Source organism: Crinia signifera, chromosome 4 (assembly GCF_055691185.1).
Source record: "Crinia signifera chromosome 4, ASM5569118v1, whole genome shotgun sequence".
NCBI lineage: Eukaryota > Metazoa > Chordata > Amphibia > Anura > Myobatrachidae > Crinia > Crinia signifera.
The window spans coordinates 333721417-333748311 of record NC_139220.1 but is presented as its reverse complement, the minus strand read 5'-3'; the positions used below and the strand labels follow the sequence as shown (position 1 = coordinate 333748311).

The following is a 26895-nucleotide window of genomic DNA, read 5'->3' as shown; positions in this document are numbered from 1 at the left end:
CCCGCAGTGCCAGAAAGCTGGTATGTCTCCACAGTGCCAGAAAGCTGCTATGTCCCCACAGTGCCAGAAAGCTGGTATGTCCCCACAGTGCCAGAAAGCTGCTATGCCCCCACAGTGCCAGAAAGCTGGTATGTCTCCACAGTGCCAGAAAGCTGGTATGTCCCCACAGTGCCAGAAAGCTGGTATGTCCCCACAGTGCCAGAAAGCTGCTATGTCCCCGCAGTGCCAGAATGCTGCTATGTCCCCACAGTGCCAGAAAGCTGGTATGCCCCCACAGTGCCAGAAAGCTGGTATGACCACACAGTGCCAGAAAGCTGGTATGACCACACAGTGCCAGAAAGCTGGTATGTCTCCACAGTGCCAGAAAGCTGGTATGTCCCCACAGTGCCAGAAAGCTGGTATGTCCCCACAGTGCCAGAAAGCTGCTATGCCCCCACAGTGCCAGAAAGCTGGTATGTCTCCACAGTGCCAGAAAGCTGCTATGTCCCCACAGTGCCAGAAAGCTGGTATGTCCCCACAGTGCCAGAAAGCTGCTATGTCCACACAGTGCCAGAAAGCTGCTATGTCCCCACAGTGCCAGAAAGCTGGTATGTCCCCACAGTGCCAGAAAGCTGGTATGTCCCCACAGTGCCAGAAAGCTGGTATGACCACACAGTGCCAGAAAGCTGGTATGTCTCCACAGTGCCAGAAAGCTGGTATGTCCCCACAGTGCCAGAAAGCTGGTATGTCCCCACAGTGCCAGAAAGCTGGTATGTCTCCACAGTGCCAGAAAGCTGGTATGCCCCCACAGTGCCAGAAAGCTGGTATGTCCCCACAGTGCCAGAAAGCTGGTATGTCCCCACAGTGCCAGAAAGCTGGTATGTCCCCGCAGTGCCAGAAAGCTGGTATGTCTCCACAGTGCCAGAAAGCTGCTATGTCCCCACAGTGCCAGAAAGCTGCTATGTCCCCACAGTGCCAGAAAGCTGGTATGTCCCCACAGTGCCAGAAAGCTGCTATGTCCCCACAGTGCCAGAAAGCTGGTATGTCCCCGCAGTGCCAGAAAGCTGGTATGTCCACACAGTGCCAGAAAGCTGGTATGTCCCCGCAGTGCCAGAAAGCTGGTATGTCCACACAGTGCCAGAAAGCTGGTATGTCCCCGCAGTGCCAGAAAGCTGGTATGTCCACACAGTGCCAGAAAGCTGGTATGTCCCCGCAGTGCCAGAAAGCTGGTATGTCCCCACAGTGCCAGAAAGCTGGTATGTCCCCACAGTGCCAGAAAGCTGGTATGTCCCCACAGTGCCAGAAAGCTGGTATGTCCCCGCAGTGCCAGAAAGCTGGTATGTCTCCACAGTGCCAGAAAGCTGCTATGTCCCCACAGTGCCAGAAAGCTGGTATGTCCCCACAGTGCCAGAAAGCTGCTATGCCCCCACAGTGCCAGAAAGCTGGTATGTCTCCACAGTGCCAGAAAGCTGGTATGTCCCCACAGTGCCAGAAAGCTGGTATGTCCCCACAGTGCCAGAAAGCTGCTATGTCCCCGCAGTGCCAGAATGCTGCTATGTCCCCACAGTGCCAGAAAGCTGGTATGCCCCCACAGTGCCAGAAAGCTGGTATGACCACACAGTGCCAGAAAGCTGGTATGACCACACAGTGCCAGAAAGCTGGTATGTCTCCACAGTGCCAGAAAGCTGGTATGTCCCCACAGTGCCAGAAAGCTGGTATGTCCCCACAGTGCCAGAAAGCTGCTATGCCCCCACAGTGCCAGAAAGCTGGTATGTCTCCACAGTGCCAGAAAGCTGCTATGTCCCCACAGTGCCAGAAAGCTGCTATGTCCACACAGTGCCAGAAAGCTGCTATGTCCACACAGTGCCAGAAAGCTGGTATGTCCCCACAGTGCCAGAAAGCTGGTATGTCCCCACAGTGCCAGAAAGCTGGTATGACCACACAGTGCCAGAAAGCTGTTATGTCTCCACAGTGCCAGAAAGCTGGTATGTCCCCGCAGTGCCAGAAAGCTGGTATGTCCCCGCAGTGCCAGAAAGCTGCTATGCCCCCACAGTGCCAGAAAGCTGGTATGCCCCCACAGTGCCAGAAAGCTGGTATGTCCCCACAGTGCCAGAAAGCTGGTATGTCCCCACAGTGCCAGAAAGCTGGTATGTCCCCACAGTGCCAGAAAGCTGGTATGTCCCCACAGTGCCAGAAAGCTGGTATGTCCCCACAGTGCCAGAAAGCTGGTATGTCCCCGCAGTGCCAGAAAGCTGGTATGTCCCCGCAGTGCCAGAAAGCTGGTATGCCCCCGTAGTGCCAGAAAGCTGGTCTACCCACACAGTACCAGAAAGCTGGTATGTCCACACAGTGCCAGAATGCTGGTATGTCCACACAGTGCCAGAAAGCTGGTATGTCCACACAGTGCCAGAAAGCTGGTATGTCCACACAGTGCCAGAAAGCCGGTATGTCCACACAGTGCCAGCAAGCTGGTATGCCCCCATAGTGCCAGAAACTGCTATGCCCCCATAGTGCCAGAAAGCTGGTATGTCCCCACAGTGCCAGAAAGCTGGTATGTCCCCACAGTGCCAGAAAGCTGGTATGTCCCCACAGTGCCAGAAAGCTGGTATGTCCCCACAGTGCCAGAAAGCTGGTATGTCCCCACAGTGCCAGAAAGCTGGTATGTCCACACAGTGCCAGAAAGCTGGTATGTCCACACAGTGCCAGAGAGCTGGTATGCCCCCCCAGTGCCAGAGAGCTGGTCTACCCACACAGTTCCAGAAACTGCTATGCCCCCACAGTGCCAGAAAGCTGGTCTACCCACACAGTGCCAGAAAGCTGGTATGTCCCCGCTGTGCCAGAAACTGCTATGTCCCCGCTGTGCCAGAAACTGCTATGTCCCCGCTGTGCCAGAAACTGCTATGTCCCCGCAGTGCCAGAAACTGCTATGTCCCCACAGTGCCAGAAACTGCTATGTCCCCGTAGTGCCAGAAAGCTGGTATGTCCCCACAGTGCCAGAAAGCTGGTATGTCCCCACAGTGCCAGAAAGCTGGTATGCCCCCACAGTGCCAGAAACTGCTATGCCACCACAGTGCCAGAAAGCTGGTATGTCTCCACAGTGCCAGAAACTGCTATGCCCACACAGTGCCAGAAACTGCTATGCCCCCACAGTGCCAGAAACTGCTATGCCACCACAGTGCCAGAAAGCTGGTATGTCTCCACAGTGCCAGAAACTGCTATGCCCACACAGTGCCAGAAAGCTGGTATGCCACCACAGTGCCAGAAAGCTGGTATGCCACCACAGTGCCAGAAAGCTGGTATGCCACCACAGTGCCAGAAACTGCTATGCCCCCACAGTGCCAGAAACTGCTATGCCCCCACAGTGCCAGAAAGCTGCTATGTTCCCACAGTGCCAGAAAGCTGCTATGTCCCCACAGTGCCAGAAAGCTGGTATGCCCCCACAGTGCCAGAAACTGCTATGCCCCCACAGTGCCAGAAACTGCTATGTCCCCACAGTGCTAGTTTCCCAGCAGCACTCACTGTTGCTGCTGCTGCCAGATGGGGAGAGGACAGTCCTTCGTCCCCCTGCAGTGCTATTGTGTCACCGAGGGGAGGAGAGCACAGCACGCCACGCGTCTCACCTTCCCCCCTCACTTCCCTGTGACTGGGCCGTCTGCCAATTAAAGCTCGTGGGCCAGTTCTTGATGGACTGCCGGCCTGCGAGCTCTGATTGGTAAACGGCCCAGTCACAGGGATGCACAGTGAGGGTGAGGAGAGACACGCGATGCACTCTCCTCCCCTCAGAGGGAGAAGGCAAGCAGCGGCAGGTAATGGAGGGAGTGCAGAGTTATTGCGCCACCCGGTTCGCTTCCTTAAGCTACCAAGTAGCCTGCAAGCGACGGGTTGGCGACCACTGCCATAAACTCAACTGAATAGGGAGCGGCGGTTCCTAGAGCGAGAAGGTTCTTCACTGTCACTGACAGGACTGTCGCTCCAGGTGCCGCCGCTCACTCTTCAGAGCATGCCCGCATAGCGGCGAAAACAGGGCGTGGCCTCACAGCAGCACTGTAAATACAGGCCACGCCCCTTTTCAGCTAGGCCACAGTCCCAAATTTGTGCACACTGTCCCTCTCATACCTCCCAACTGTCCCACTTATCGCAGGAACGTCTCCCGATATTTTGGGACATTCCCCCACCACAGGCAGTGTCCCAGTGTTTATGTGACATGAGCTGCAGCAATTGCTGGACCGGGGGCAGGGTGCCTGGGGATGTGACCACGCCCACTTTACACAAGGCCACACCCACTTTACACATGGCCACGAGGGTGTGAGGTATTCCTTTATTATTAAGTATATAGTGGGAGAAAATAAATATATTAACCTGCGGACAATGGATTAATCTGTAAAACGAATGAAATAAATGCATATAACTAAGACCTAGCGATATATTATGTAATGTGCGTATATTAAAGTGTATTTGTAGTACATAAGGAGTTAAATATTAACCCGCAAACTGTCATTACCGTCCGTAGTATGAGACTGAACTGTGGGCAAAAAGTATATAGCCAAGTTGAATTTGCCCTTAGTTAAAATGGCCACCGGAGCATCGCCGTATACACACCTCTCTAGGAATAGGAAGGGGGTGGGGACTGACACAAACAGGGACGCCCCCGGCCTGACCCGGAAGTGGAGGACCAGCAAATAGTGCACACACTGACCCGGAAGTAGGGGGTGTAAGTCGGAGACAGAAGCAGCACTGACTCCTCCTGTACTTACACACTGGTACCAGCAGCTGGGAGACCCGGATTACTGTGGTCCTGAGGGGTCTGTAATACCCAGCAAGGTATGTGATCAGTCTGACCATGCAGAGTATTGTGTTATATATGTTTGTTCTACTAACAGCGGGCAGTGCTGGGGATAACAGCACTGACCACACTGACTGCTCTCTGTATGGGAACCAGTGTGTATGTATATATATAAATATATAGGGGGTAACGACCGGCACTTGGCACATCAATGGACAACCGGGAGGTGCCTTCCAAAACTTAGTATTAGTATAGGTGATCAAATAAATGAAGACCAGAGGCGGCACTCACAATAGGTCAAAACAAAGCAAAATGTATTCAAATCATGTGGAAAAACATCACAGTGACACACGTTTTGCTGACATTGTTGTCACTGTGATGTTTTTCCACATGATTTGAATACATTTTGCTTTGTTTTGACCTATTGTGAGTGCCGCCTCTGGTCTTCATTTATTTGATCACCTATACTATAAATATATATATATATATATATATATATATATATATATATATATATATATCATTGCACTAACCACACTGACTGCCCTCTATATGGGAACCAGTATATATTATAGCATTGCACTAACAACACTGACTGCCCTCTGTAAGGGAACCTGTGTGTGTGTGTATATATATATATATATATAGCACTGCACTAACCACACTGACTGCCCTCTATAAGGGAACCAGTATATATATGTGTGTGTCTGTGTGTGTGTATGTATATATATACAACGGTTGAATAAACCGAAACGTCGCTGATTAAGACCGCCGTGTCTGTCTCTTATTGATTGCTAAGTCCGATGAGTGCCGGTCCTTCTAAGTTGCTACATTCTGCGTGAACTCGCATAACAAGGCACCTGGGCATTTCTGGATATTATATACATCGAGTGCCGAATTGACTCCCCTTTTCCATATATATATATATATATATATATATATATATATATATATATATATATATATATATATATATATATATATATATATATATATATATATATATATATATAGTAGATGCTGTACGGCTGGCACTCTCAGGATTTGTATGTCAATTGAAATTCATTCAAAGAAGATACCGACACAAGGGTATGGTGTGTACCCTTGTGTCGGTATCTTCTTTGAATGAATTTCAATTGACATACAAATCCTGAGAGTGCCAGCCGTACAGCATCTACTACATTACCCTGCTCACACAGGGTCAGCAAGGCACCCAGGTTGCTGATTAATACAGCGAGTGCCAGGAACTCTTCCATCATATATATATATATATATATATATATATATATATATATATATATATATATATATATCGAAAACAAAGGGGTAGTGACCCTTTTTCTGCGCTAATGTAGGGGCAGCACTTCTATTGTGCCTTGCTGTTAATAAAGGCACGAAGGATACAAATAGAGATAAAGAAAGTAATAGGAGTGCGCCCTAAGAACAGTTTAACACCACAGAGCATATACAGTTAAAATATCTGTATTTATTACAGCAATAAAGTACATATAAAAAACAACAATAATTTTGACATAAAATTTGATCGGTAAATCCAAACAGAATGATCCCAGAGCAGGAAACAACCCGACGCGTTTCGTCTTTACGACTTCATCAGGGGTACAACCGATGTATGATTATATAAATGACAATCCATACAGTAGGTATTGCCGATTGATATGGATTTAAATGTATCAATATGGTATTTCCAGGAATGAATGGAGAGGGGATTTAGGATTTGTACCCTATGGCAGCCATCTGTACTCCAAATAGCAACCTTGCTATTTGGAGTACAGATGGCTGCCATAGGGTACAAATCCTAAATCCCCTCTCCATTCATTCCTGGAAAACAATCTAAACTGGTGACCGATTAATCACCCTCCAATTGTGAACATCCAAAATAGATCCACCACTATTTTTTGGAATATCCAACTCTTTATAAAAGGTTGGCTATATCTTCAATACCATATTGATACATTTAAATCCATATCAATCGGCAATACCTACTGTATGGATTGTCATTTATATAATCATACATCGGTTGTACCCCTGATGAAGTCGTAAAGACGAAACGCGTCGGGTTGTTTCCTGCTCTGGGATCATTCTGTTTGGATTTACCGATCAAATTTTATGTCAAAATTATTGTTGTTTTTTATATGTACTTTATTGCTGTAATAAATACAGATATTTTAACTGTATATGCTCTGTGGTGTTAAACTGTTCTTAGGGCGCACTCCTATTACTTTCTTTATCTCTATATATATATATATATATATATATATATATATATATATATATATATATATATATATATATATATATATATATATATATATATATATATATAACAGGAGAGAAATGGGAAGGAGCGCTTCCTAGTGTATTAAAAGAGTATTTATTGCACAAAAAGGAGATAAAAACTCCAAGGTACATAACAGTAATGCCCGTACCTAAAAAGACAACACTGTGGACTGGTTACCACACGGCTTGATAATGATACATCAGGCAAAACATCTCACTCGTATGGGCGACCTCCGTGTCCTGGGGAACTCCGAAACGACATACGCTGGCTTGCGTAGCAGAAGCGGGGGAGTCCAGTGGCAGGAGCGACCGTCGGGAGAGCACAGCTGGTGGAGCAAGGTAGGCCACGCCCTGACATCTGCACCGAACATATGTCGATACTCCGTGTCAACATATTTTTAGTCAACATATTTTAAAATATTTTTTTAAAATTAATATATATGAATTATGTTCTTGCCATGTATTTGCTATGTACTGTTTTTTTATCTAGTATGTATTAGCACTTTAGTTTTCTGGTAACCATGAATATTTTCATGTCTTGGTTGTGATGTAATCTGTAAACATCTGTCAATCAATTGGATGGTCCCCCCCCCCCTCTTTTTATATAGAGAATAGTGGGAATATTTTTAATGTATTTAATGTTTTTTAAAATAATTACTAAATAAAAAAAAAAAAAAAAAAAAAAAAAAAAGATTTTATTGGTCAAACTTGTATTTATACTAAGGTCCCGGCGGACTATGGTAGTCTAAGATCCCTGCCGCCCCGTTTTGGCCCTTAAAATTTTTTAAAATATGTTGACTAAAAATATGTTGACACGGAGTATCGACATATGTTCGGTGCAGATGTCAACTTTTTCTTGACATATTATATATGGTGCCGGCATTCCAGCACGGTGCCAGTCAGGTACCTACTGGTGATGCACCTTAAATTGTATATTATACTTCTTTTCTTTATTGTCGTTAGCTATTTGTTTCTTTTATATAAATATATATTTTTAATGGTGGTATGATGTGTATCACTTTAAACCACAGTGCCCGGCCCCTCTGATTGATTGACAGATGGTGTGTATTTAATGCTGGTCTGAGCAGGTAGTAGCCACGCCCTCTGACGAAGTCCCAGTGACGAAACGCGTCAGGGCGTGGCCTACCTTGCTCCACCAGCTGTGCTCTCCCGACGGTCGCTCCTGCCACTGGACTCCCCCGCTTCTGCTACGCAAGCCAGCGTATGTCGTTTCGGAGTTCCCCAGGACACGGAGGTCGCCCATACGAGTGAGATGTTTTGCCTGATGTATCATTATCAAGCCGTGTGGTAACCAGTCCACAGTGTTGTCTTTTTAGGTACGGGCATTACTGTTATGTACCTTGGAGTTTTTATCTCCTTTTTGTGCAATAAATACTCTTTTAATACACTAGGAAGCGCTCCTTCCCATTTCTCTCTTGTTCTACCCAGATTCACCTAATCCCTTGGACCCGGGATTCATTATATGGGACAAGGAAGCTGCAGTCTTACCTAAGATTTTGTGTGTAACTACCATCCCTGCTCAGGTGCAGGTGATTTACTGGACTTTCTGACAATTGGACACTCCTGCGCTCGTACACCCACCATCTGTACAATATATATATATATATATATATATATATATATATATATATATATATATATATATATATATATATATATATATATATATATATATATATATATATATATATATATATATATATATATATATATATATATATATATATATATATAGCATTGTACTAACCACACTGACTGCCCTCTGTAAGGGAACCAGTAAATGTATATAATCAAAAAGTATTTTCAAAAAACTTGCAAACAACTTTAGAGAAGAACTGACTATTCTCTTTGATGTAGGCAACAGAAAAAATGGGAAAACTAGTAGGACTGGAAACAATGTGAACCAATCCTGTCCAGAAATATGAGTCCAACAATGGATTCCAGGGTAAAAAAACCAAGCTGTGTGCGGTCAGGTCAAAAAGTCACGTATTATTCAAATAGTAATAGTGATGGGTGTCCAATCAGATAATCTGACCTGTGATAGATGAGAGAACCATAAACCTGTAGAGATAAGATCGCACTCCATCCAGCAAAAACATCTCCTAGGATGTGTCGTCCAGAACCACAGTCCAAGTATATAGAAAAAAAGGACACACTCTCCAGTGTTTTACATGCAATTTAAAATTAGCTGTGTATTAAAAAAAATGTACAAAAAGGATAAATATCAAGGTACTCAACGTTTCCGTCCACTTGGGACCTTCATCAGGAGGTAAGCAACTGATACAGCAATCCAATAGAGAGCCCCTTTGTCTATGTATCAGATACAAAGACAAAGGGGGGTTATTCATTCCCAGATTCCGACTGTTGGGACGTCCCGACAGTGAGATTCCCGTCCGTTTCCGACTGCTTCTGATAGAACATCCAAAGTCGGTGTTCAATGTACGGAGTGTTGGAAAGTCTGTATATTGTGTGACACGGCTGCGGATTGGCAGAGAATGGCCGTGTATTCCGCAATGTACCGAGTGCTGGAAAGTCTGTATATTGTGTGACACGGCTGCGGATTGGCAGAGAATGGCCGTGTATTCCACAATGTACCGAGTGCTGGAAAGTCTGTATATTGTGTGACACGGCTGCGGATTGGCAGAGAATGGCCGTGTATTCCACAATGTACTGAGTGTTGGAAAGTCCGTATATTGTGTGACACTGCTGCGGATTGGCAGAGAATGGCCGTGTATTCCACAATGTACCGAGTGTTGGAAAGTCTGTATATTGTGAGACACGGCTGCGGATTGGAAGAGAATGGCCGTGTATTCCACAATGTACCGAGTGTTGGAAAGTCTGTAAATTGTGTGACACGGCTGCGGATTGGCAGAGAATGGCCATGTATTCCGCAATGTACCGAGTGTTGGAAAGTCCGTATATTGTGTGACACTGCTGCGGATTGGCAGAGAATGGCCGTGTATTCCACAATGTACCAAGTGTTGGAAAGTCTGTATATTGTGTGACACGGCTGTGGATTGGCAGAGGATGGCCGTGTATTCCGCAATGTACCGAGTGCTGGAAAGTCTGTATATTGTGTGACACGGCTGCGGATTGGCAGAGAATGGCCGTGTATTCCACAATGTACCGAGTGTTGGAAAGTCTGTAAATTGTGTAACACGGCTGCGGATTGGCAGAGAATGGCCGTGTATTCCACAATGTACCGAGTGTTGGAAAGTCTGTATATTGTGTGGCACGGCTGCGGATTGGTAGAGAATGGCCGTGTATTCCGCAATGTACAGAGTGTTGGAAAGTCTGTATATTGTGTGACACGGCTGCGGATTGGCAGAGGATGGCCGTGTATTCCACAATGTACCGAGTGTTGGAAAGTCTGTATATTGTGTGACACGGCTGCGGATTGGTAGAGAATGGCCGTGTATTCCGCAATGTACGGAGTGTTGGAAAGTCTGTATATTGTGTGACACGGCTGCGGATTGGCAGAGAATGGCCGTGTATTCCACAATGTACCGAGTGTTGGAAAGTCTGTATATTGTGTGACACGGCTGCGGATTGGCAGAGAATGGCCGTGTATTCCGCAATGTACCGAGTGTTGGAAAGTCTGTATAGTGTGTGACACGGCTGCGGATTGGCAGAGGATGGCCGTGTATTCCACAATGTACCGAGTGTTGGAAAGTCTGTATAGTGTGTGACACGGCTGCGGATTGGCAGAGGATGGCCGTGTATTCCGCAATGTACAGAGTGTTGGAAAGTCTGTATATTGTGTGACACGGCTGCGGATTGGCAGAGGATGGCCGTGTATTCCACAATGTACCGAGTGCTGGAAAGTCTGTACATTGTGTGACACGGCTGCGGATTGGCAGAGAATGGCCGTGTATTCCGCAATGTACCGAGTGTTGGAAAGTCTGTAAATTGTGTGACACGGCTGCGGATTGGCAGAGGATGGCCGTGTATTTCGCAATGTACCGAGTGTTGGAAAGTCTGTATATTGTGTGACACGGCTGCGGATTGGTAGAGAATGGCCGTGTATTCCGCAATGTACAGAGTGTTGGAAAGTCTGTATATTGTGTGACACGGCTGCGGATTGGCAGAGAATGGCCGTGTATTCCACAATGTACCGAGTGTTGGAAAGTCTGTAAATTGTGTAACACGGCTGCGGATTGGCAGAGAATGGCCGTGTATTCCACAATGTACAGAGTGTTGGAAAGTCTGTACATTGTGTGACACGGCTGCGGATTGGTAGAGAATGGCCGTGTATTCCGCAATGTACCGAGTGTTGGAAAGTCTGTATATTGTGTGACACGGCTGCGGATTGGCAGAGAATGGCCGTGTATTCCGCAATGTACCGAGTGTTGGAAAGTCTGTAAATTGTGTAACACGGCTGCGGATTGGCAGAGAATGGCCGTGTATTCCGCAATGTACGAGTGTTGGAAAGTCTGTATATTGTGTGACACGGCTGCGGATTGGCAGAGAATGGCCGTGTATTCCACAATGTACGAGTGTTGGAAAGTCTGTATATTGTGTGACACGGCTGCGGATTGGCAGAGAATGGCCGTGTATTCCGCAATGTACCGAGTGTTGGAAAGTCCGTAAATTGTGTGACACGGCTGCGGATTGGCAGAGAATGGCCGTGCATTCCGCAATGTACCGAGTGTTGGAAAGTCTGTACATTGTGTGACACTGCTGCGGATTGGCAGAGAATGGCCGTGTATTCCACAATGTACCGAGTGTTGGAAAGTATGTATATTGTGTGACACGGCTGCGGATTGGCAGAGAATGGCCGTGTATTCCGCAATGTACCGAGTGTTGGAAAGTCTGTACATTGTGTGACACGGCTGCGGATTGGCAGAGGATGGCCGTGTATTCCACAATGTACCGAGTGTTGGAAAGTCTGTATATTGTGTGACACGGCTGCGGATTGGCAGAGAATGGCCGTGTATTTCGCAATGTACCGAGTGTTGGAAAGTCCGTAAATTGTGTGACACGGCTGCGGATTGGCAGAGAATGGCCGTGTATTCCGCAATGTACCGAGTGTTGGAAAGTCTGTACATTGTGTGACACGGCTGCGGATTGGCAGAGAATGGCCGTGTATTCCGCAATGTACCGAGTGTTGGAAAGTCTGTATATTGTGTGACACGGCTGCGGATTGGCAGAGAATGGCCGTGTATTCCGCAATGTACCGAGTGCTGGAAAGTCTGTATATTGTGTGACACGGCTGCGGATTGGCAGAGAATGGCCGTGTATTCCACAATGTACCGAGTGCTGGAAAGTCTGTATATTGTGTGACACGGCTGCGGATTGGCAGAGAATGGCCGTGTATTCCACAATGTACTGAGTGTTGGAAAGTCCGTATATTGTGTGACACTGCTGTGGATTGGCAGAGAATGGCCGTGTATTCCACAATGTACCGAGTGTTGGAAAGTCTGTATATTGTGAGACACGGCTGCGGATTGGCAGAGAATGGCCGTGTATTCCACAATGTACCGAGTGTTGGAAAGTCTGTAAATTGTGTGACACGGCTGCGGATTGGCAGAGAATGGCCATGTATTCCGCAATGTACCGAGTGTTGGAAAGTCCGTATATTGTGTGACACTGCTGCGGATTGGCAGAGGATGGCCGTGTATTCCACAATGTACCGAGTGTTGGAAAGTCTATATATTGTGTGACACGGCTGTGGATTGGCAGAGGATGGCCGTGTATTCCGCAATGTACCGAGTGCTGGAAAGTCTGTATATTGTGTGACACGGCTGCGGATTGGCAGAGAATGGCCGTGTATTCCACAATGTACCGAGTGTTGGAAAGTCTGTAAATTGTGTAACACGGCTGCGGATTGGCAGAGAATGGCCGTGTATTCCACAATGTACCGAGTGTTGGAAAGTCTGTATATTGTGTGGCACGGCTGCGGATTGGTAGAGAATGGCCGTGTATTCCGCAATGTACAGAGTGTTGGAAAGTCTGTATATTGTGTGACACGGCTGCGGATTGGCAGAGGATGGCCGTGTATTCCACAATGTACCGAGTGCTGGAAAGTCTGTACATTGTGTGACACGGCTGCGGATTGGCAGAGAATGGCCGTGTATTCCGCAATGTACCGAGTGTTGGAAAGTCTGTATATTGTGTGACACGGCTGCGGATTGGTAGAGAATGGCCGTGTATTCCGCAATGTACAGAGTGTTGGAAAGTCTGTACATTGTGTGACACGGCTGCGGATTGGCAGAGAATGGCCGTGTATTCCGCAATGTACCGAGTGTTGGAAAGTCTGTAAATTGTGTAACACGGCTGCGGATTGGCAGAGAATGGCCGTGTATTCCACAATGTACAGAGTGTTGGAAAGTCTGTACATTGTGTGACACGGCTGCGGATTGGTAGAGAATGGCCGTGTATTCCGCAATGTACCGAGTGTTGGAAAGTCTGTATATTGTGTGACACGGCTGCGGATTGGCAGAGAATGGCTGTGTATTCCGCAATGTACCGAGTGTTGGAAAGTCTGTAAATTGTGTAACACGGCTGCGGATTGGCAGAGAATGGCAGTGTATTCCGCAATGTACGAGTGTTGGAAAGTCTGTATATTGTGTGACACGGCTGCGGATTGGCAGAGAATGGCCGTGTATTCCACAATGTACGAGTGTTGGAAAGTCTGTATATTGTGTGACACGGCTGCGGATTGGCAGAGAATGGCCGTGTATTCCACAATGTACCGAGTGTTGGAAAGTCCGTAAATTGTGTGACACGGCTGCGGATTGGCAGAGAATGGCCGTGCATTCCGCAATGTACCGAGTGTTGGAAAGTCTGTACATTGTGTGACACTGCTGCGGATTGGCAGAGAATGGCCGTGTATTCCACAATGTACCGAGTGTTGGAAAGTATGTATATTGTGTGACACGGCTGCGGATTGGCAGAGAATGGCCGTGTATTCCGCAATGTACCGAGTGTTGGAAAGTCTGTACATTGTGTGACACGGCTGCGGATTGGCAGAGGATGGCCGTGTATTCCACAATGTACCGAGTGTTGGAAAGTCTGTATATTGTGTGACACGGCTGCGGATTGGCAGAGAATGGCCGTGTATTCCGCAATGTACCGAGTGTTGGAAAGTCCGTAAATTGTGTGACACGGCTGCGGATTGGCAGAGAATGGCCGTGTATTCCGCAATGTACCGAGTGTTGGAAAGTCTGTACATTGTGTGACACGGCTGCGGATTGGCAGAGAATGGCCGTGTATTCCGCAATGTACCGAGTGTTGGAAAGTCTGTATATTGTGTGACACGGCTGCGGATTGGCAGAGAATGGCCGTGTATTCCGCAATGTACCGAGTGTTGGAAAGTCTGTATATTGTGTGACACTGCTGCGGATTGGCAGAGGATGGCCGTGTATTCCACAATGTACCGAGTGCTGGAAAGTCCGTAAATTGTGTGACACGGCTGCGGATTGGCAGAGAATGGCCGTGTATTCCACAATGTACCGAGTGCTGGAAAGTCTGTATATTGTGTGACACGGCTGCGGATTGGCAGAGAATGGCCGTGTATTCCGCAATGTACCGAGTGTTGGAAAGTCTGTATATTGTGTGACACGGCTGCGGATTGGCAGAGAATGGCCGTGTATTCCACAATTTACCGAGTGTTGGAAAGTCTGTAAATTGTGTAACACGGCTGCGGATTGGCAGAGAATAGCCGTGTATTCCACAATTTACCGAGTGTTGGAAAGTCTGTATATTGTGTGACACGGCTGCGGATTGGCAGAGAATGGCCGTGTATTCCGCAATGTACCGAGTGTTGGAAAGTCTGTAAATTGTGTGACACGGCTGCGGATTGGCAGAGGATGGCCGTGTATTCCGCAATGTACTGAGTGTTGGAAAGTCTGTAAATTGTGTGACACGGCTGCGGATTGGCAGAGAATGGCCGTGTATTCCACAATTTACCGAGTGTTGGAAAGTCTGTAAATTGTGTGACACGGCTGCGGATTGGCAGAGAATGGCCGTGTATTCCGCAATGTACCGAGTGCTGGAAAGTCTGTAAATTGTGTGACACGGCTGCGGATTGGCAGAGAATGGCCGTGTATTCCGCAATGTACAGAGTGTTGGAAAGTCTGTACATTGTGTGACACGGCTGCGGATTGGCAGAGAATGGCCGTGTATTCCGCAATGTACTGAGTGTTGGAAAGTCTGTATATTGTGTGACACGGCTGCGGATTGGCAGAGAATGGCCGTGTATTCCGCAATGTACCGAGTGCTGGAAAGTCTGTAAATTGTGTGACACGGCTGCGGATTGGCAGAGAATGGCCGTGTATTCCGCAATGTACAGAGTGTTGGAAAGTCTGTACATTGTGTGACACGGCTGCGGATTGGCAGAGAATGGCCGTGTATTCCGCAATGTACCGAGTGTTGGAAAGTCTGTATATTGTGTGACACGGCTGCGGATTGGCAGAGAATGGCCGTGTATTCCGCAATGTACTGAGTGTTGGAAAGTCTGTATATTGTGTGACACGGCTGCGGATTGGCAGAGGATGGCCGTGTATTCCACAATGTGCGGCAGTATCCCACAAAACAGATCAGAGTAAAAAAAGTTGGATCTCAGTGCCGGCATTGAATAAATATTTATATATATTTAATAATATATTTCCCCTGTCACCTTACCTTACATCAGGGATATACTGAGTTTGAGTCTACACCGTAAGTTAACGTTTATGTCTCTGTGTCTGATGACGGTTGGAATAAAGGGAAACGTTATATGAGGTGACGGACTATCTGACTTATAACGTGTACACATGGTAAGATTTGGCTTCTGATGTTCCTGAAATAGTGAACATCGTCTCATGGCAACCAGCATAAAACTCCCCCTCCCCTGTGGAAACAAGCATAATATGCCCCCCCCCCCCCCCCCCCCCCCCCCCCAGCATGTAACGGTGTGTGCTGGAATGTGTACTGGGCATGACGGTGTGTGCTGGAATGTGTACTGGGCATGACGGTGTGTGCTGGAATGTGTACTGGGCATGACGGTGTGTGCTGGAATGTGTACTGGGCATGACGGTGTGTGCTGGAATGTGTACTGGGCATAACGGTGTGTGCTGGAATGTGTACTGGGCATGACGGTGTGTGCTGGAATGTGTACTGGGCATAACAGTGTGTGCTGGAATGTGTACTGGGCATAACGGTGTGTGCTGGAATGTGTACTGGGCATGACGGTGTGTGCTGGAATGTGTACTGGGCATGACGGTGTGTGCTGGAATGTGTACTGGGCATAACAGTGTGTGCTGGAATGTGTACTGGGCATAACGGTGTGTGTGGAATGTGTACTGGGCATAACGGTGTGTGCTGGAATGTGTACTGGGCATAACGGTGTGTGCTGGAATGTGAATTGGTACTACTATGTGAACACACCACTCCCCCCCACAAAAAAAAAATGCCCTAAATTCGCCCTTCGGCGCGCACTGTTCAGGTTTGTATAGTTTCTAGTATATGGAGTGGGCCAATTGATACTTCCCCCCCCACGACCCACATGTGCCGTGCTGGGGAAAAGGGTAGAGGAGGCTTTATTCCGTTGGGACCCAGAAAACGTCGAGTAGGGCCCCAATTTTTAGAAGTAAAGGGTCCTCGGGACCCACTTTTTTGGGTGGTTTTCGCGAACACTGCTTAAAGTGTTTACACATGGTAAGATTTGGCTTCTGATGTTCCCGAAATAGTCGCATATCGCAATCAAATCGCATGCTTTTTTAGGGCTTGCGAGCTTGATGCGCTGCCGATGCGTGCTCCCGTGTGAGAGCAAATCGGCAGCCAGATAGAGAGGCAGGCAACACTATATAGTCTAAATTGTGCCCCTCTGGCATGCTGTGAGATGCGAGTCCCATCGCAGTCGCATCGGGACTCGCATCTCACAGCAGGATCTGCTGTGTGTACACACCTTCAGTGAGACCAGTCTGTGAGTGCCGCCAATTTACACCAGTGTATGGGAGTTATTCCTATAACCATTGTCTCCTTATACTCAGGTGCAGAATCCGTATTGCCGTGACTTGTGTATGATCTCTGTAACTGGAGGCAGAAATATAACCGGATCCTCCTCTCTCCTCCGGTGTATGTGGGACACTGCGGCCGGCCAGTGATACGGGAGGATAAGGTGACTATAACATTATCTTATCATATTGGGGACTGAGCACTACAGCAGGGAATGTGTTATACACTATGTCCAGTATAAATCAGCTGCTGTAATTGTCTGCAGCTAGCGGATTTGCCGGGGGCTATCCAATTATCCTGGACTAGTGTCCTGCCGCTGCTTCGCACAGGTACATGTGTTATAATAACGCTCCCCTGCCCAGACCCATTCCCCTCACCAGCTGCTCTCCATCCCAACTACTGCTTCCGCTGACACCTGAGCACCCAGACAGCCACAGCCACCCCTTCCCCTCACCAGCTGCTCTCCGTCCCAACTACTACTACTGCTTCTGCTGACACCTGAGCGCCCAGACAGCCACAGCCACCCCTTCCCCTCACCAGCTGCTCTCCGTCCCAACTACTACTACTGCTTCCGCTGACACCTGAGCACCCAGACAGCCACAGCCACCCCTTCCCCTCACCAGCTGCTCTCCGTCCCAACTACTACTACTGCTTCCGCTGACACCTGAGCGCCCAGACAGCCACAGCCACCCCTTCCCCTCACCAGCTGCTCTCCGTCCCAACTACTACTACTGCTTCTGCTGACACCTGAGCACCCAGACAGCCACAGCCACCCCGTCCCCTCACCAGCTGCTCTCCGTCCCAACTACTACTACTGCTTCCGCTGACACCTGAGCACCCAGACAGCCACAGCCACCCCTTCCCCTCACCAGCTGCTCTCCGTCCCAACTACTACTACTGCTTCTGCTGACACCTGAGCGCCCAGACAGCCACAGCCACCCCTTCCCCTCACCAGCTGCTCTCCGTCCCAACTACTACTACTGCTTCCGCTGACACCTGAGCACCCAGACAGCCACAGCCACCCCTTCCCCTCACCAGCTGCTCTCCGTCCCAACTACTACTACTGCTTCCGCTGACACCTGAGTGCCCAGACAGCCACAGCCACCCCTTCCCCTCACCAGCTGCTCTCCGTCCCAACTACTACTACTACTTCCGCTGACACCTGAGCACCCAGACAGCCACAGCCACCCCTTCCCCTCACCAGCTGCTCTCTGTCCCAACTACTACTACTGCTTCCGCTGACACCTGAGTGCCCAGACAGCCACAGCCACCCCTTCCCCTCACCAGCTGCTCTCCGTCCCAACTACTACTACTGCTTCCGCTGACACCTGAGCACCCAGACAGCCACAGCCACCCCTCCCCCTCACCAGCTGCTCTCTGTCCCAACTACTACTACTTCCGCTGACACCTGAGCACCCAGACAGCCACAGCCACCCCTTCCCCTCACCAGCTGCTCTGTCCCAACTACTACTACTGCTTCCGCTGACACCTGAGCGCCCAGACAGCCACAGCCACCCCTTCCCCTCACCAGCTGCTCTCCGTCCCAACTACTACTACTGCTTCCGCTGACACCTGAGCACCCAGACAGCCACAGCCACCCCGTCCCCCTCACCAGCTGCTCTCCGTCCCAATTACTACTGCTTCCGCTGACACCTGAGCACCCAGACAGCCACAGCCACCCCTTCCCCTCACCAGCTGCTCTCCATCCCAACTACTACTACTGCTTCCGCTGACACCTGAGCACCCAGACAGCCACAGCCACCCCTTCCCCTCACCAGCTGCTCTCCATCCCAACTACTACTACTGCTTCCGCTGACACCTGAGCACCCAGACAGCCACAGCCACCCCTTCCCCTCACCAGCTGCTCTCTGTCCCAACTACTACTACTGCTTCTGCTGACACCTGAGCGCCCAGACAGCCACAGTCACCCCTTCCCCTCACCAGCTGCTCTCCGTCCCAACTACTACTACTGCTTCCGCTGACACCTGAGCGCCCAGACAGCCACAGCCACCCCTTCCCCTCACCAGCTGTTCTCCATCCGAACTACTACTACTGCTTCCGCTGACACCTGAGCACCCAGACAGCCACAACCACCCCTTCCCCTCACCAGCTGCTCTGTCCCAACTACTACTACTGCTTCCGCTGACACCTGAGCGCCCAGACAGCCACCCCTCCCCCTCATCAGCTGCTCTCTGTCCCAACTACTACTGCTTCCGCTGACACCTGAGCGCCCAGACAGCCACAGCCACCCCTTCCCCTCACCAGCTGCTCTCCGTCCCAACTACTACTACTGCTTCAGCTGACACCTGAGCGCCCAGACAGCCACAGCCACCCCTTCCCCTCACCAGCTGCTCTCTGTCCCAACTACTACTACTGCTTCCGCTGACACCTGAGCACCCAGACAGCCACAGCCACCCCTCCCCTCACCAGCTGCTCTCTGTCCCAACTACTACTGCTTCCGCTGACACCTGAGCACCCAGACAGCCACAGCCACCCCGTCCCCTCACCAGCTGCTCTCTGTCCCAACTACTACTACTGCTTCCGCTGACACCTGAGCACCCAGACAGCCACAGCCACCCCTCCCCCTCACCAGCTGCTCTCTGTCCCAACTACTACTACTGCTTCCGCTGACACCTGAGTGCCCAGACAGCCACAGCCACCCCTCCCCCTCACCAGCTGCTCTCTGTCCCAACTACTACTACTGCTTCCGCTGACACCTGAGCACCCAGACAGCCACAGCCACCCCTTTCCCTCACCAGCTGCTCTCCGTCCCAACTACTACTACTGCTTCCGCTGACACCTGAGCACCCAGACAGCCACAGCCACCCCTTCCCCTCACCAGCTGCTCTCTGTCCCAACTACTACTACTGCTTCCGCTGACACCTGAGCGCCCAGACAGCCACAGCCACCCCTTCCCCTCACCAGCTGCTCTCCGTCCCAACTACTACTGCTTCCGCTGACACCTGAGCACCCAGACAGCCAGTGGCAGCCAGAGCGCCCAGACAGCCACCCCTTCCCCTCATCAGCTGCTCTCCGTCCCAACTACTACTGCTTCCGCTGACACCTGAGCACCCAGACAGCCACAGCCACCCCTTCCCCTCACCAGCTGCTCTCCGTCCCAACTACTACTGCTTCCGCTGACACCTGAGCGCCCAGACAGCCACAGCCACCCCTTTCCCTCACCAGCTGCTCTCCGTCCCAACTACTACTACTGCTTCCGCTGACACCTGAGCACCCAGACAGCCACAGCCACCCCTTCCCCTCACCAGCTGCTCTCTGTCCCAACTACTACTACTGCTTCCGCTGACACCTGAGCGCCCAGACAGCCACAGCCACCCCTTCCCCTCACCAGCTGCTCTCCGTCCCAACTACTACTGCTTCCGCTGACACCTGAGCACCCAGACAGCCAGTGGCAGCCAGAGCGCCCAGACAGCCACCCCTTCCCCTCATCAGCTGCTCTCCGTCCCAACTACTACTGCTTCCGCTGACACCTGAGCACCCAGACAGCCACAGCCACCCCTTCCCCTCACCAGCTGCTCTCCGTCCCAACTACTACTACTGCTTCCGCTGACACCTGAGCGCCCAGACAGCCACAGCCACCCCTTCCCCTCACCAGCTGCTCTCCGTCCCAACTACTACTACTGCTTCCGCTGACACCTGAGCACCCAGACAGCCAGTGACAGCCACCCCTTCCCCTCACCAGCTGCTCTCCGTCCCAACTACTACTGCTTCCGCTGACACCTGAGCGCCCAGACAGCCACCCCTTCCCCTCACCAGCTGCTCTCCGTCCCAACTACTACTACTGCTTCCGCTGACACCTGAGCACCCAGACAGCCAGTGACAGCCACCCCTTCCCCTCACCAGCTGCTCTCCGTCCCAACTACTACTACTGCTTCCGCTGACACCTGAGCACCCAGACAGCCACAGCCACCCCGTCCCCTCACCAGCTGCTCTCCGTCCCAACTACTACTACTGCTTCCGCTGACACCTGAGCGCCCAGACAGCCACAGCCACCCCTTCCCCTCACCAGCTGCTCTCCGTCCCAACTTCTACTACTGCTTCCGCTGACACCTGAGCACCCAGACAGCCACAGCCACCCCTCCCCCTCACCAGCTGCTCTCCGTCCCAACTACTACTGCTTCCGCTGACACCTGAGCACCCAGACAGCCAGTGGCAGCCAGAGCGCCCAGACAGCCACCCCTTCCCCTCATCAGCTGCTCTCCGTCCCAACTACTACTGCTTCCGCTGACACCTGAGCACCCAGACAGCCACAGCCACCCCTTCCCCTCACCAGCTGCTCTCCGTCCCAACTACTACTACTGCTTCCGCTGACACCTGAGCGCCCAGACAGCCACAGCCACCCCTTCCCCTCACCAGCTGCTCTCCGTCCCAACTACTACTACTGCTTCCGCTGACACCTGAGCACCCAGACAGCCACAGCCACCCCTTCCCCTCACCAGCTGCTCTCCGTCCCAACTACTACTGCTTCCGCTGACACCTGAGCGCCCAGACAGCCACAGTCACCCCTTCCCCTCACCAGCTGCTCTCCGTCCCAACTACTACTACTGCTTCCGCTGACACCTGAGCACCCAGACAGCCACAGCCACCCCTTTCCCTCACCAGCTGCTCTCCGTCCCAACTACTACTACTGCTTCCGCTGACACCTGAGCACCCAGACAGCCACAGCCACCCCTTCCCCTCACCAGCTGCTCTCTGTCCCAACTACTACTACTGCTTCCGCTTACACCTGAGCGCCCAGACAGCCACAGCCACCCCTTCCCCTCACCAGCTGCTCTCCGTCCCAACTACTACTGCTTCCGCTGACACCTGAGCACCCAGACAGCCAGTGGCAGCCAGAGCGCCCAGACAGCCACCCCTTCCCCTCATCAGCTGCTCTCCGTCCCAACTACTACTGCTTCCGCTGACACCTGAGCACCCAGACAGCCACAGCCACCCCTTCCCCTCACCAGCTGCTCTCCGTCCCAACTACTACTACTGCTTCCGCTGACACCTGAGCGCCCAGACAGCCACAGCCACCCCTTCCCCTCACAAGCTGCTCTCCGTCCCAACTACTACTACTGCTTCCGCTGACACCTGAGCACCCAGACAGCCACAGCCACCCCTTCCCCTCACCAGCTGCTCTCCGTCCCAACTACTACTGCTTCCGCTGACACCTGAGCGCCCAGACAGCCACAGTCACCCCTTCCCCTCACCAGCTGCTCTCCGTCCAAACTACTACTGCTTCCGCTGACACCTGAGCGCCCAGACAGCCACAGCCACCCCTTCCCCTCACCAGCTGCTCTCCGTCCCAACTACTACTACTGCTTCCGCTGACACCTGAGCACCCAGACAGCCAGTGACAGCCACCCCTTCCCCTCACCAGCTGCTCTCCGTCCCAACTACTACTGCTTCCGCTGACACCTGAGCGCCCAGACAGCCACCCCTTCCCCTCACCAGCTGCTCTCCGTCCCAACTACTACTACTGCTTCCGCTGACACCTGAGCACCCAGACAGCCAGTGACAGCCACCCCTTCCCCTCACCAGCTGCTCTCCGTCCCAACTACTACTACTGCTTCCGCTGACACCTGAGCACCCAGACAGCCACAGCCACCCCGTCCCCTCACCAGCTGCTCTCCGTCCCAACTACTACTACTGCTTCCGCTGACACCTGAGCGCCCAGACAGCCACAGCCACCCCTTCCCCTCACCAGCTGCTCTCCGTCCCAACTACTACTACTGCTTCCGCTGACACCTGAGCACCCAGACAGCCACAGCCACCCCTCCCCCTCACCAGCTGCTCTCTGTCCCAACTACTACTGCTTCCGCTGACACCTGAGCACCCAGACAGCCACAGCCACCCCTTCCCCTCACCAGCTGCTCTCCGTCCCAACTACTACTACTGCTTCCGCTGACACCTGAGCGCCCAGACAGCCACAGCCACCCCTTCCCCTCACCAGCTGCTCTCCGTCCCAACTACTACTACTGCTTCCGCTGACACCTGAGCACCCACACAGCCACAGCCACCCCTTTCCCTCACCAGCTGCTCTCTGTCCCAACTACTACTACTGCTTCCGCTGACACCTGAGCACCCAGACAGCCACAGCCACCCCTTCCCCTCACCAGCTGCTCTCCGTCCCAACTACTACTACTGCTTCCGCTGACACCTGAGCGCCCAAACAGCCACAGCCAGAGCGCCCAGACAGCCACAGCCACCCCTTCCCCTCACCAGCTGCTCTCCGTCCCAACTACTACTACTGCTTCCGCTGACACCTGAGCACCCACACAGCCACAACCACCCCTTTCCCTCACCAGCTGCTCTCTGTCCCAACTACTACTACTGCTTCCGCTGACACCTGAGCACCCAGACAGCCACAGCCACCCCTTCCCCTCACCAGCTGCTCTCCGTCCCAACTACTACTACTGCTTCCGCTGACACCTGAGCGCCCAGACAGCCACAGCCACCCCTCCCCCTCACCAGCTGCTCTCTGTCCCAACTACTACTACTGCTTCCGCTGACACCTGAGCTCCCAGACAGCCACAACCACCCCTTCCCCTCACCAGCTGCTCTCCATCCCAACTACTACTGCTTCCGCTGACACCTGACCACCCAGACAGCCACAGCCACCCCTCCCCCTCACCAGCTGCTCTCTGTCCCAACTACTACTACTGCTTCCGCTGACACCTGAGCACCCAGACAGCCACAGCCACCCCTTCCCCTCACCAGCTGCTCTCCGTCCCAATTACTACTGCTTCCGCTGACACCTGAGCGCCCAGACAGCCACAGCCACCCCTTCCCCTCACCAGCTGCTCTCTGTCCCAACTACTACTACTGCTTCCGCTGGCACCTGAGCGCCCAGACAGCCACAGCCACCCCTTCCCCTCACCAGCTGCTCTCCGTCCCAACTACTACTACTGCTTCCGCTGACACCTGAGCACCCAGACAGCCACAGCCACCCCTTCCCCTCACCAGCTGCTCTCCGTCCCAATTACTACTGCTTCCGCTGACACCTGAGCGCCCAGACAGCCACAGCCACCCCTTCCCCTCACCAGCTGCTCTCCGTCCCAATTACTACTGCTTCCGCTGACACCTGACCACCCAGACAGCCACAGCCACCCCTCCCCCTCACCAGCTGCTCTCTGTCCCAACTACTACTACTGCTTCCGCTGACACCTGAGCACCCAGACAGCCACAGCCACCCCTTCCCCTCACCAGCTGCTCTCCGTCCCAATTACTACTGCTTCCGCTGACATCTGAGCGCCCAGACAGCCACAGCCACCCCTTCCCCTCACCAGCTGCTCTCCGTCCCAACTACTACTACTGCTTCCGCTGACACCTGAGCGCCCAGACAGCCACAGCCACCCCTTCCCCTCACCAGCTGCTCTCCGTCCCAACTACTACTACTGCTTCCGCTGACACCTGAGCGCCCAGACTGCCACAGCCACCCCTTCCTCTCACCAGCTGCTCTCCGTCCCAACTACTACTACTGCTTCTGCTGACACCTGAGCACCCAGACAGCCAGTGGCAGCCACAGCGCCCAGACAGCCACAGCCAGAGCGCCCAGACAGCCACAGCCACCCTGTCCCCTCACCAGCTGCTCTCCGTCCCAACTACTACTACTGCTTCCGCTGACACCTGAGCACCCAGACAGCCACAGCCACCCCTTCCCCTCACCAGCTGCTCTCCGTCCCAACTACTACTGCTTCCACTGACACCTGAGCGCCCAGACAGCCACAGCCACCCCTCACCAGCTGCTCTCTGTCCCAACTACTACTACTGCTTCCGCTGACACCTGAGCACCCAGACAGCCACAGCCACCCCTTCCCCTCACCAGCTGCTCTCTGTCCTAACTACTACTGCTTCCGCTGACACCTGAGCGCCCAGACAGCCACAGCCACCCCTTCCCCTCACCAGCTGCTCTCCGTCCCAACTACTACTGCTTCCACTGACACCTGAGCGCCCTGACAGCCACAGCCACCCCTTCCCCTCACCAGCTGCTCTCCGTCCCAACTACTGCTTCCGCTGACACCTGAGCGCCCAGACAGACACAGCCACCCCTTCCCCTCACCAGCTGCTCTCTGTCCCAACTACTACTGCTTCCGCTGACACCTGAGCACCCAGACACCACAGCCACCCCTTCCCCTCACCAGCTGCTCTCCGTCCCAACTACTGCTTCCACTGACACCTGAGCGCCCTGACAGCCACAGCCACCCCTTCCCCTCACCAGCTGCTCTCCGTCCCAACTACTGCTTCCGCTGACACCTGAGTGCCCAGACAGCCACAGCCACCCCTTCCCCTCACCAGCTGCTCTCCGTCCCAATTACTACTACTGCTTCCGCTGACACCTGAGCGCCCAGACAGCCACAGCCACCCCTTCCCCTCACCAGCTGCTCTCTGTCCCAATTACTACTACTGCTTCCGCTGACACCTAAGCGCCCAGACAGCCACAGCCACCCCTTCCCCTCACCAGCTGCTCTCCGTCCCAATTACTACTACTGCTTCCGCTGACACCTGAGCGCCCAGACAGCCACAGCCACCCCTTCCCCTCACCAGCTGCTCTCCGTCCCAACTACTACTACTGCTTCCGCTGACACCTGAGCGCCCAGACAGCCACAGCCACCCCTTCCCCTCACCAGCTGCTCTCCGTCCCAACTACTACTACTGCTTCCGCTGACACCTGAGCGCCCAGACAGCCACAGCCATCCCTTCCCCTCACCAGCTGCTCTCCGTCCCAACTACTACTACTGCTTCCGCTGACACCTGTGCGCCCAGACAGCCACCCCGTCCCCTCACCAGCTGCTCTCCGTCCCAACTACTACTACTGCTTCCGCTGACACCTGAGCACCCAGACAGCCACCCCTTCCCCTCACCAGCTGCTCTCCGTCCCAACTACTACTACTGCTTCCGCTGACACCTGAGCGCCCAGACAGCCACCCCTTCCCCTCACTAGCTGCTCTCCGTCCCAACTACTACTGCTTCCGCTGACACCTGAGCGCCCAGACAGCCAGTGGCAGCCACAGCCAGAGCGCCCAGACAGCCACAGCCACCTCTTCCCCTCACCAGCTGCTCTCCGTCCCAACTACTACTGCTTCCGCTGACACCTGACCACGCAGACAGCCAGTGGCAGCCACAGCCAGAGTGCCCAGACAGCCACAGCCACCCCTTCCCCTCACCAGCTGCTCTCCGTCCCAACTACTACTGCTTCCGCTGACACCTGAGTGCCCAGACAGCCAGTGGCAGCCACCCCTTCCCCTCACCAGCTGCTCTCCGTCCCAACTACTACTACTGCTTCCGCTGACACCTGAGCGCCCAGACAGCCACAGCCACCCCTTCCCCTCACCAGCTGCTCTCCGTCCCAACTACTACTACTGCTTCCGCTGACACCTGAGCGCCCAGACAGCCACAGCCACCCCTTCCCCTCACCAGCTGCTCTCCGTCCCAACTACTGCTTCCGCTGACACCTGAGCACCCAGACAGCCAGTGACAGCCATCCCTTCCCCTCACCAGCTGCTCTCCGTCCCAACTACTACTACTGCTTCCGCTGACACCTGAGCACCCAGACAGCCAGTGACAGCCACCCCTTCCCCTCACCAGCTGCTCTCCGTCCCAACTACTACTACTGCTTCCGCTGACACCTGAGTGCCCAGACAGCCAGTGGCAGCCACAGCCACCCCTTCCCCTCACCAGCTGCTCTCCGTCCCAACTACTACTACTGCTTCCGCTGACACCTGAGTGCCCAGACAGCCAGTGGCAGCCACAGCCACCCCTTCCCCTCACCAGCTGCTCTCCGTCCCAACTACTACTGCTTCCGCTGACACCTGAGCGCCCAGACAGCCACAGCCAGAGACACCACCACGTGCCAAGTGACCCACGCAGCC

General features: G+C 52.5%; 1 long non-coding RNA gene across 1 annotated transcript in view; it reads left to right on the top strand.

Annotated features, from left to right (window-relative positions):
* Positions 1-4696: 4696 nt before the first annotated feature.
* LOC146072882 (uncharacterized) overlaps positions 4697-26895 on the top strand; it is a 47686-nt gene continuing 25487 nt past the window's right edge. Inside the window, exons 1-2 of the long non-coding RNA XR_014473257.1 lie at positions 4697-4800; positions 17056-17183. This is a non-coding gene — a long non-coding RNA (uncharacterized LOC146072882). The remainder of the gene's footprint in view (positions 4801-17055; positions 17184-26895) is intronic.